Source organism: Protopterus annectens, chromosome 8.part0 (assembly GCF_019279795.1).
Source record: "Protopterus annectens isolate FY-2018-M chromosome 8.part0, PAN1.0, whole genome shotgun sequence".
NCBI classification, from domain to species: domain Eukaryota; kingdom Metazoa; phylum Chordata; order Ceratodontiformes; family Protopteridae; genus Protopterus; species Protopterus annectens.
In genome coordinates, this window is record NC_056741.1 from 660,210,074 (window position 1) to 660,223,330 (window position 13,257).

The following is a 13,257-nucleotide window of genomic DNA, read 5'->3' on the forward strand; positions in this document are numbered from 1 at the left end:
CCCGCCCCCACCCCAAACAAAAAAGACCACAGTGAAGAACTTCTCTAAAGCAAACTTCACACTACTCAAGACTGGTGTGGTATCCTTCAAGGCCCCTGAGCCAGTGGAAACCACAACCCAAGCTGCGGAAGCCCTTACAAATGCCTTCTATGAACACCTCCAGGACTGCATGGATCAGGCAATCCCAAATAAAACCAAGACCCTTTCCACAAAGGGCAAACGTTGGTCTGGTGGACCCCAGCCATTAACAAACTTTACAATAAGAGGAGAAAGCTATTACATGATGGAACAAAATCCATAAAAGGGAAGTTACCCCTGATCATTATTAGTAAAAAAATACGAGCACTCATAAAATCAACTAAGGCCAATTTTGAGAGAAAAATTGCCATGGATTCAAAGGACAATCATAAGGCCTTTTTCAGCTATGTTAGGAACCTGGGTGGAAACTCCCAGATATGCTCAGAATTAGTCCAAAATGATACAAAAATCACTGAACCCACAGACATTGCCAATATACTGGCAGACAGGTTCAGTGCAAACTTCACCCCCCTCTTCCCCCCCTAAAGGAGAGAACTATCCCAGCGGAGTGTAGCCTCCCAGACATCTCAAATGCGCAGGTGAAAGCTGCTCTCTAAAGCTAAAAACACAGCATCAATGGGACCGTATGGTGTCCCCGGCTGTGTGCTACACTAGCGAAATGAGGAATTAAACCCGCACATAAGGCAGCTGTTTAATCTCAGCCTTACCACAGGATACGTGCCCAAGGAGTGGCGTACGGCAACTGTGGTCCCACTCCACAAAGACGGTGCCTCTACGGACCCTGGTAATTACCGCCCCATAAGCTTAAGTCTAGTCTGCAAAGCTATGGAGAGGATCATAATGGAGCTCATAAACAAAGATATAGGGGACTTGCAGACATTGGACCCGACCCAGTTTGGCTTCGTCAAGGGCAGATCATGCCTTTTGAACTTGGTCAACTTCTTCAAAACAGTCACCAAGGCCATTGATGAGGGTAAGGCAGTCCATACAGCCTACCTTGACCTTGCAAAGGCTTTCGACACAATACCCCACTCGGGTATTGTAGAAAAACTTACCAGCTTAAATGTAAACCCATATGTCACAAGATGGGTTGCAAACTGGCTTAAGGACAGAACCCACAGGGTTAGAGTTGCTGGCGCTATGTCAGACTCCAAGCCGGTCACAAGTGGTGTCCCACAGGGCTCTGTCCTTGGCCCCCTATTGTTCGGCATCTACTTCTCAGAAGTACAGGCCAACATGGGAGGACTTTGGCTGCCAAAGTTTGCAGACTACTGCAAACTGGGCGCCATAGTGGAAAGTGCATCGGACACGGATATCCTTCAGAAGGGACTCATGGAAACAGATAGCTGGTGCCAGAGCCATGGCCTGAAGTTAAACGCCAAAAAATGTATAGTCATACCCTTCGGGGAAAAACAAGGTAACCCCAAGCTACAATATAGGTGGCAATCCACTAAGCACAGAAGAAAGCTACAATATAGGTGGCAATCCACTAGTCTATCAGGGACCTGGGGACCCAGGTTGACAGTGGCCTTTCTTTTGACACTCACGTTGCTAAAGTGGTTAGAAAGACCTTCTACATTGCCCACCTGATCATGAAGGGATTCGCATCCAGATCTAGTGAGGTCATTGTTCCCCTGTACTCTTCACTTATCAGACCAATGATACAATGCCCCATTCGGGATGCATCTCACCCGACATCTGCAGCAATTGGAGAGACCCCAAAAGGATAAAGGGACTCAAATCTGTCATATGCTGCCAGATTGAAGAAACTCCAGCTCTATTCAGTCGCATACCGTCTGCTCAGAGGTGACATGTGCCTGACATACAAGGCCATATCCAACCCGGAATTAATGGACATGCTCCACCTCAAAAAATCCAAATCCACCAAAACCACTAGAGCAAGCGACTTAAACCTTAGCACAGATATAAATAGAACGTGCTGGAGGGATAGATCTATCACTCAGACTCCCTATGCTGTGGAATAAAATCCCAGTCCATGTGAGGCAGAGCACCTCGCTGGCTCTGTTCAAGAGAAATCTTGACCTGTGGATGGAAGATCGTAGGTTTACCCCGGGAATCATCACTGCTGGACAGAGGCACAACAAACTAATGGGCACAGTATTTTTTTCATATAAGGGGTGGCATAAGCCACAAAACCTTGGGCTAGGCTTATAAATGCCTTGGGGCAGATAGCCTAGTATAAACCAAACCAAACCTAAACCTAATGAGGAGTAGGAATCCTGCTTATGTACAATGGATATTACATTATTTATTACTTTTTCTGCTATCTCAGTTACTGACTAGATTATATAATGACAACATTAAAACAGATAAAACAGAGTAGTTTGTTACAAATTTGTTACATCTTACAGAATGTGATAGGAAAATGTGTCTGCATTACTAATATTGATAGTCATGGTTATTATTATTATTATTATTATTATTATATCTGTTATTGTTTTTAAAACCATCTATATATACTGTCAGATGTTGCTTGCACAGTGCCTTTGTCATCATGTATTAACTGCATTTATTAAATCTATCTTTATATATTGTTGTATATTACTCATGCTAACCTCCTGATATATAATGATTTAATGTGCAACAAAAACATTGAAAGGCAGAGGGCATGTAGCAATGTTTTGTAAAAGATTTTGTCTGTAGATTTTTTAAAGAAAGCATGACATTTCAAACCTGTTTTCTTAGCAGAAATCAAAGACCTCTCATATTCTAGATATCTGTTTTGAATATCTGTTTTCAGAAAAGGCATGCAGACTCCAAGACAAAGAAGTGCCATCACAAAGTATAGACTATTTAATAAGGAACTTCTTTTGTGAGGTGTTCAGAGTCATATAGATTACTTAACTGGCAGTCTGAATTTCAAGAAAGGAGACAGAGAGATGTAAAACATGTAGCAAAGTAAATTGAAAGGATGAAGTCAGAGGTTACAGCCAGAATAGGAAGAAGCACCATCTGTAGCAATTGTAGTAAAGGAGACATGCAGAATTTCAAATAGCAAACTATAAACGTTTGTACCCCAGCTGCCCAAAAATGTATAACTATGAAGACAGTTAACTGCAAGACTGACTGCAACTCTGATAGCAAAGATTCCTCATCTACTGGTAGTAAAAAGGGACCATGAGGGAATAATGGACTATAATTTATAAAATTGCTAAGTAGGTCTTCCAGGGACTCGGTAGTAAGTTCATCTCAAAAGGAAGAAAAAAAATTGATATTGCCTAACGTATTAAATAGTTGAAACAGTGCTTTGTAGCTTTAGCCATAATCCATAAAGAGGATCAACGTTTCATAATCACGGTGATCCATAGATGATGATAAGATTGACTAAGCAAGAGTATCTGAAGAAAGCAAAAAAATCTTTTAAAAAGGGAGGTATTGCAGTAGGAGACAGGCTAGATGATTAAGCATATATAATCAACTGTGGTGTACGTTACAAATCCTAAGAACTTTAGAACCAAATACAAGATGCATATTTTGCAGCTGATGATTTTTCAGACAAAGAGAACAATGAAGAAAAGTTTTGTACTGCCACTGCCTACCACCCCACTTTAGGGCACAGTTATGCCTAGAACAGAAAATAAGAAACCCCAGACTGTGTAATGGATTATAGACAAGGCAGCTAATATCTCAGAATCCACCGGGGTGGTGAACTCAGATAATGGAACAGGTAAAAGAGTTGAAGTTCCTGTTCCAAAATTTCTGCAACCATTGAATCCTCTCCTTCCAAGTTTACCTACCCACTCATCTGGAGCACCTAGCAATCCTGCCCTACTGAGAACACTTCAAATAACAAGTGTCTAGTCTCTTCTGTCTCCTCACAGACTGTCAAGGTGAATGATTCTGATAGAGGTACTTAATAAAGTTAACAAAAAATGGGTCTATATCACTTTGTCGAATAGTCTTTTCACTGAATCACTTTTAGTCAAACTTACTTAAGAGAAAGTTCATTTCAGAGAACGATTGTTTTCAGCAAATTTTTTTTCAGTGAAAGGAAGCAGTTAACTATCATTGGGAATTTGATGCCTTCTCCACTGTAATGTTATCTCAAAGTTGGTATATTTAGTTAGGGGGTGTGTGGGGGTCACAACCCCCCCACTTTGCTAAGTTTTAAATTGTGTAGTGTTTGTTATGGTCAGTAGCTGGCCAACTAGTTTGTTTCCTTGGAGAATTTTTGCTGGAACGATGTTTCACTGAAATGACCTTTCACTTAAGTCAGTTTGATTAATAGTGATTCAATTAATAGTCTATTCAACAAAGTGATATAGACTCACAGAAAACACAGTCTCCAAAATTGACTCCCTCATTGGATACTCCTCATGGTTCTACTGCAAGTAGTGTTGAAACTGCCCTGTTACAAAGGATAAGGTGCAAACAATTCTTCCTGGAAAACCCAATTCCTGAGGGTAGTGTAGATAGGTTCTATTCTGAAGTAAATGTGGTAAATAACAAAAAAAATGATGACCTACCTGACTCTGATGTTGAAGTATCTCTATGTTAAGGAGCTTCTATAATAAGCTGAGAAAGTATTAAAAGATTCAAAGAGAATGAAAATCCTATTTGATGGCCTGGGAGATATAGGCTACAATGGAAGGGGTGATTTGTGAAAATGGAAGACAGCAATACAGTGCATATCGACAGTGAGCCAGAACATGATTTCTTAATTGACAATGATCTGTTTAAAAGGACCCATGAGTGTAGATTTTTATGGAGTTTTGTGGTCACAGGTGAATAAGCCCATTTGATTTGGACAGAGTGTAAAGTTTCATAAGGAAGCAGAATCATGCTATTTAAAAAAAAATGTGATGCTATAATTAATGTTTTTTGTGACATCTGATGTCCCAGATGTATAAGTACTTGGAATCTCTGAGGATGACGACAGAGGGCCCATGAGGTATGTGTAGCTAAGCACGATGTCATAAAATCTAAGATAAATGCCAGATTTCTGATATTCTTTGCCAAAGAAGCAAACCCTGTTTTCTCAGAAAGTCATCCAGACATTGACACAGCAGTGCTACACATTGAACAGCCTACCCTGTAAAATGCAAACTAAAGATCATTGGGTACCTTGTCATTTCTTTGCAGAATGTGGTCATAGGGAAATTATATGCATCTGTGCGCGCGCGCGCGTGTGTGTGTGTGTGTGTGTATGTGTGTGTGTGTGTGTGTGTGTGTGTGTGTGTGTGTGTGTGTGTGTGTGTGTGTGTGTGTGTGTGTGTGTGTGTGTGTGTGTGGATATGTGATTTAAGTAAAAAATCTGCAGTTGCAAAAATCTGCTTTATGCTTAGGATATGGAAAGTGTCAAAGAGACAAAGGCTTGATGCGAAACATATTTAAAATTCAGAGTTTCATAGTTGCTAAAAGATGTTTCAAGTCATGTTAGCAATTCAATGAGTATAGGAAATTGTGTTTAAACTTCAAGATAGGGTGAAATACATTGCGATGCCTACTCACCCCTATACATGGGAGTAGATGTCCTAGTGTGTCAAGGTATGTATGTGGATCTGGGCAATGGCATTTTATGGTCACATAAGGGGGGATACAGTACCCCTGAATTTGACTGAAAAAGCTCTGAAGTCAGGACAGACCATGCCCCAGGTATGTCATCTTGGGACTGAAACACAATCAATAACTCTAGGCAATGTCATAAAATTGTCCTTAGTGGCTCATATTATGAAAGGTCAAGACATGCCTGTCTGAACTGCACTGCTTGTTCTTATCAAGCATTTAAAACAAATTGGTTAAAATTATACTCATCACCTTCCTTATACACCAGCTGTAAATGAATGCATGCCTCAGTGTATTAGATTTCAGCCAGTACATTAACTGGGGTGTCTTTCTATCATTTGGAATTAGATGCTCCTATCATTGTTGAGTTACCAGAAAGTATTATGCAGAAAAATGTTATGAATTTCGTGTGCCATATGGAAATAAACACAATTAGGACAAGAACAACTAGAAAAACATCTTATTATATTGTATGGGATAATTTACAAAATTTGTTAAAAAAATTCTAATTTCAATAGCATGGTATTTTAGTTTAATTAATTGATCTGATTGTAGTGGATGACTTTGTAAATACTTTAGTTGTTTTGTTGAATATTATAATAATACCTATTTTTAATTACTTGTATAAAATTGTTATGATATTTCTCTTATATGTTAAAACAATAAACCTGTTTTGAAAAAGAAAGTATTATGCAGGACAATGAAATGAAGGGAGAACTGAGATCACTGCCAGATGGTTTAATCCTACTGCAGAAAATCTGTCCCACTGATAAAAAAGAACTATACTCATGTAAAGTTAATAGTAGGGTAGCTGCCTTTGTATGCATATTCAACAATTTAACAACGACAAAACAAAAATCCTACCTATAAAAACAAATAAGAATAGAATAAAAAATAAATTCATTAAATATATTATAAAAGAGAAGAAAATTAATTAATTAGGAATAATTATAACAGATAACAATAAAGGCGTAATAAATTATAATTATGTTGTTGTTGTCTTTCGGCTTTTCCCGGTTAGGGGTCGCCACAGTGGAACTCCGGTCCGCTAATGATTGGCAGTAGATTTTCATGAACGCCGACATGCCAGCTCAATGTTCAACCTTCAACGAAGGCACACCCATTTACGCATGTCTTTCAAATGCCCACCCAACCGCGGGGAGGACATGCAGACTCCACACAGAAAGCACTCCTTGCACTCCAGCCATGAATCGAATGGGAGAACCTCTTGCTGTAAGGCAACAACGCTACCACTGCACCACCACAGAAGTCGTAATAAATTATAATTATACTAGCAGAATAAACAATATAAAGAATCTAACAGACAAATGGAATACAATTTTCTTCATGATGGAAGAGAGGTTATCTATAATAAAAATATTATAGATAGTTTTTGGAAACAAAAAATCCAAACCATGCCAGTCCCTTGCCACAAGCTTCTCCTCAAACAGAACCAAGATAGAACCCATAAACCAGACTAAACTTCTAGGTGTCACAATAGATAATAAACTAAAATTTGATAAATATATTTCTCTGACAATCAAAAAAGTTGGCATCAAACTTGGCATCCTCTATAGAGCTAAACCATACCAAACTCAAAGCACCAGACTGTACACTGCTTGGTCACACCTACTATCTGCCCTCATCTATGGCTCTCATATATTGACAAACCTGCAAAAAACTGATGTCAATAACCTAGAATACTGTTACAGCAAAATTGCCAGGTTTGCCACTAATCATCCACACAGGACTCACCACTGCTCTGTTGTCTCCCAGCTCATCTGGCTAGAACACCCTAACCTTTTATCTCTCAATCAATTTACCATGACCCACAATGTAGTCCACCCAGCAACTGCCCTGCTCTCTCTAACCTAGTCCAACCTTTTATTAATCTCAGGTCCCTCAGATATTCTGACAAACTAATGTGACAGTTTAACCACTCCCACAACAATCATGGCGACTCCCTCTACTATTACAAAATTGCCAAATCTTGGAACACCCCTCCTCAGCCTATCTCAAAAAATCCTAACTATCCTGAGTTCAAACAACTCCTAAAGGACTACCTAGCTAGACACTGGCTTTGATCCTGTCATACTCCAGGCTACTTCTTCCTGGCTCCCATACTATATCACTCCTTTCTGCTCCTTCTAACTCTTTCACCCCTTATCATACTGTTTCTAGCATTCCCACTTTTCCTTCATCTCTGTGCTAAATAGTGTATATGATACAACTTCATTCTGCTGCTCTGTTGAACATGGGCTCATATGAACCATGTTCATGTAATTGTAACTGCCTTGATGTCTCTGTTAATGTTTCACTGCACATATATGTTTACATGTTATGTGTATTTGTATTTGTATATAATTATTATTGTTAGTATTGATATTGTGTTGGAAATTTTTTCCCTGGGCCTCCACTGAAAACGGGCTCCTAGCCCGGTCAGACATTTCCTGGTCAACAAATGTAATAACTAACTAACTAACTAAATAAATAAATAAAATAAATTATCTTACCAAAAATCTTATATATTATACAATCACTAACATTACCCCACCCCACTCAAAAATTTGTATTAAACAAATTAACACTTTAATTTTAAGATTTCTCCAGTATCCCAATAAACGAAGAATTGATTTAAACCATCATATGAGAGACTGGGCAACAGGAGGGATAGGGCCACCAGATCTAGAATTATATTCATCATCATCAATTATACAAAATGACTAAAACAATATATCTTTGGATTAATAACACTTACACAGCTAGGTGGAAATAGCTTTTAGGAACTCTTTGTATAAACTCTAAACATATTACATATTCGAATACTTATCTCATACTGTATAACAGTCTGCCTTGGTTATTAAAGGATTAACTTATAGGGAAAATTCAACAAACAAGTGACTCCTATTTCATTTCTATTATATTAAACACTTTTAAAAATGTTATATATAGAAACATGGCATATAAAGCATGGATCTTTCTTATATTTCCTATGGCATATACCCAAATAACATATCTACCTCAAAGTAGAAACAATGATCACATTTAAAGAGAAAAACCTGCTATATTGGTTTCAATTAATGAAAGATGAAAAGCTACATTTTATTGATTATATTAAGAACAAATATGATTTAGATAAATACATGTAGCTAGATGTACAATCCTGCGGACAACATGTAGAAGGGAAATTACGTTAATGCAACCAAGGATAAGAGATCATATCCCAAAATTAATTGAATATCTAATATTCAAAGTGCAAAAAGACACATTGGTACAGAGTCTCTTATCTAAATATATAGAGTTGTGAGGACATAAACAAAAAGTTGCCATGACAATTATTGGAACTATTTTACTCAAATTAATAATTGACCTCTGAGTGAAGAAGATAAAAAATAATTCTATCTTTTAAACATACAACTTAGATGAAATCTCTTTACTTGGAAATTTTTTGCTTAGATCTTTCTTCATACCACATAAAATTTAATTAATATTCAAGCAGAAACAAGTTTGTTGGAGATGTAAACAAGAACTTAAAGCAGATTGGCAACACATGTTTTTGAATGTACTGTCTTAACACCTTATTGGAATAACATTAATCTCTTCTTACAGGCTTCTTTTTGAGACAAATTTGTTTTATTTAAATCACTAATCCTTTTTAACACTCCTATTCCTATATGTGTCAAAAAATGAAATATTGCATTTTGTGGTTTAAACTATCTCTAGCGAGAAAGCTTATAACTCAGAAATGGAAGAACAAATCTACAATCTCCTTCAACAAATTTCTAAATATTGCAACTGAAGTCTGTCACCTGGAAATCATTACAATTAAGTCAAGAACAACCAGATTTACCTCTTGTTACAATGCACGGTCAAAACTTAGAGATTTGCTTAACAAGCAAAAATAATTGCATTTTAGATTTAATGTAATGTATAATAACTTGAATGGCTTAATGGTTAATGGACACTCCTCTCAATAGTGTTTTTTTTTTCTTTCGTGTGTGAGGTTTAGTTGAATTTTTTTCATTTATTATGTGCACAAATCTTTGACTGTAAATATTGGAATATTTTACAAATTGAAAATCCAATAAAAACTTTAAAAAAGGTGAGAATCAAACTCTGTACCTTTCATCTGTGGTGTAACCACCTTAACCATTATGCCAACCTTAACCCTAGGGATTACTGCTACCATCTCATGTAGTGAGAGAGACAGAATAGTTTATGGAAGTGTGCAGAGCTGTCACTGCTGATCTTGGAAATGTGTCTGACAACTGAAAATACAACATGGAGCTTGTTAATAACTTGCCTGTTCCAGATTTCGAGAGACAGGATGAACAGGCTATTCAGGCATGCAGCTGTGAGACAGAGACAGAGACAGAGAAAGAAGCAGTGCATGAGATGTTTGGTCACTTTGCAGATGTGTTTGCAAAAGATACTTATGGTTGAGGAGTAACTGACCTTTATGTCACTCAGGTGCCAAATGACCCTAATAAGGTACTAATTTATATATCAGTACAAGATTTCACTGGTGTCTAATAAACATATGTAGGAGATTCTGGATAGCTTGATGTAGATGGGAATTATCAGGCAAGTAAACTCTGTACACAGATCTCTAATATTGCTTATTCTTAAACCCACAGGTAAGTGGAAGCTAACTGTAGACTACAAAAAGCTATCAGCAGGTACCCATTTCTTGTTGACCAATCCCATATCTGGACCACGGCTTGGATAACACTGAGGTTGTAATCTACTTAATAACAAAGAATATCTCAAATGAATTCTGGACCCTGAATTTTCATTCCCAAGACCAGTATAAACTCATTTCCACATCTGGTAGAAAACAGTACACCTAGAATATGTGCCCTTTTGGGTACCCGAGCATAGCTGTAGAGTTCAATATTTTCCTGCACAAAGCAATGGCTGGTAAGGAGAGCAGATGGAATGCAATTTACATGGATGATGTACTTGTGAAAAGTAACCTTTAAGAGGAACATCTTGCTGAAGCAACCTCTGAGTTAAACCAGTTAAAGCATCTACAACCAAATTATCTGTCACAAAAGGACATTTGTTTAGAAAAAAAGACAACTACTGGGAGTATGAAATTGGAAAGGATGGACTATGCCTTCAAAGTAACAAAATAGAGACTGTCTGACATTTCAACTCACCAAAATCCTGGGAAATGTAAAAAGTTTTCCTGATATATGCACTTAATCTAGATAGTTTATTCAGGATTAAGCAGAGTTGGAATATTCCCTCAATAAGCTGCTAAAAAATAAGAAACTTAGTTATGTCAAGATAGCATTTTTTACTGCTGAGGGTGAGTTATGTTATGACCTACTCTTGTTTCCCATGGCACTCCTAAGCATACATCCACATATATTGAAGGGCTACTCCCCTGTATGGACCGCATATTCCCTGAAGGAGTATCTTTGATGAATGCCAGCACCTCAGACATGTAAGCCACTAATCAAACCTGGGTTACCTGGGCCATAGTTAAGGCTTTGTTATATGCATTGGTCAAGTGAAGCATCTTTTTGCCTCATGTTGATTACTTAAAAAATACCTCTTAATCATATTACACTGAATTAAGAGCACTTTGTCACTAGGGATAAAATATAGAAATTTTACCTGACATGAACTCCACTCTTAGAAGAGTTGGTATTTCTACTTAAAAACTGTAGAAAGAAGTTTTACAGCAGAATTGGTGCAGCCTCCAATGTTTAAAACAGAAAGCCAGCAGATGATAGACAAACTAATCTGGTCTACATATAATATGAATAAACTTTGTTTGTATCGGGTTGTTAACCCTTAAAAAGCCAACATAAAGTTACTATCTAAACAGGAAGGTTAGCTCTAATAGCCCAGTGTAATGTTGCTATAATTGTTATCCATTGTTTCTTATCACTGTACACAACCAAACCACATAAAGCCAATTTGCATGAGGGGTATTGCAATACCAAAACCTTCCACTATTAAATCAGGTCACGTTCATCTGACAGTTGGCTAAGGAGGTAAATGTTATGAACTCAAGTTCTTTTGGCACAGGGTTTGATTTCCTCAGCCTTCATTTGCTTACCATGTGACCTTGAGTAAGTCACTATCAGCCAGTGCTCCTGGGTCACCCCAGAAAAGTGAATCTGTGTCCAGTGGTCCTAGCTAGCTAACAAATGGGTATTATTGAGATTATTATGTTGAAATAGTTTAAAAGGGGTGTACCACTATTGGTGTATTAATTTGATCATTGTTAACTAATATAGTTTAGGGGTATTAGGTATCAAATTAGATTGAATCACCTTGCCCCATGCCTAGATTGCCAGTGTATGCTGAATTATTTGATTCCATCTTTATATAAACATGTGTGAAATTATATATAACACTATACATTATTCCTTTTAAGAAGAACTAGTCATGTGGTTACTGTTGAAACAATCTAAACAGACCTAGTTTACTGAGTAATATCAAATTATGGTCTTGCTTAATAACCTCTGTTGCTCTATTTTTTTCTAATAAGTTCAGTAATTGCAGAGGTCACCACCAGGGTAGTTTAGCATTCTAGTTTTAATATATTGTAGTCTCTTACTGTATTATTCTGTATGCCCCATGTTTCTTGGAAAATATTATTCCAGTGAACAGACTAGTCAGCCTTAACCACATCAGAGTCCCAAATACTTATACACAACAGGTCATTATAAGTAGTCTTGTCCTATTTGAAAACCATAAGTTCTATCCATTTTTCCCAGTCCCATGCATACCATATCTTATCTGTAACCGGGTACTCATGTTTTTCATAATAACCAATCAGTGCGTAACCATATAAGTCAGGAATTAAATCTGGATCATACATATTGGCATGTAGCAATGGCCTCACTATGTTTCCATTGATTAGCATTGCCAATTCCCACAATTTCATAAGATGACCCACCTTGTGTCAATTAATTCTAGGACATGACCAATCTCAAAGAAAACTGTATATTTATTTTTGGACGTTTTCTAGGGAAGTAAATCTAAACAAATATGAAATATGTTGCATTATATGGAGAATTTTATGTCAAATATACATTTTAATAATTTCAGGTTTGTGAAAACAGGGAGAAATGCTTTTTTTCTTCACCCTAATTTGCAACTCATTTGTTAGAAGAGAGGTTTACAGTTATCACAGTAATTAAACAAATACCCATATAATTACAGCCTGTTAGGAGCTTCCAATGTGTAACCTCAATCGAAAAATTAACATTTTGCTTGACCTTCATATAGAGAGGGAACAACAGCATTTTCTGTTTAGTACCATTCAGAACTGAAAAGGCCTCTAAATGTTTAAAACAAATATGACATCCTGCTTATGGTCATCATCTGTAAAGCAGGTGGATGCTAAATTATCTAAGTCAGGTATAGTAATGCTTATATGTGTTAGACTGTTACTTAAATAATGACTGTAGATCTCTATTGCTATTTTCACTAGCAGAGGGGGATAGGAGACAACCTTTTCTCATCCCTTTTGGGGGATATATGACCGCTGACATAGTATTTATAATGGCTGAGGAATTGTTATACAATAACATACATTTTTTGTTGTGTCTTTCAGCTTTTCCCGGTTAGGGGTCACCACAGTGGAACTCCGCTCCGCTAATGATTGGCAGTAGATTTTTATGTGCCGAGTTGCCAGCTCTGATGCACAACCTTCAATGAAGGTATGCC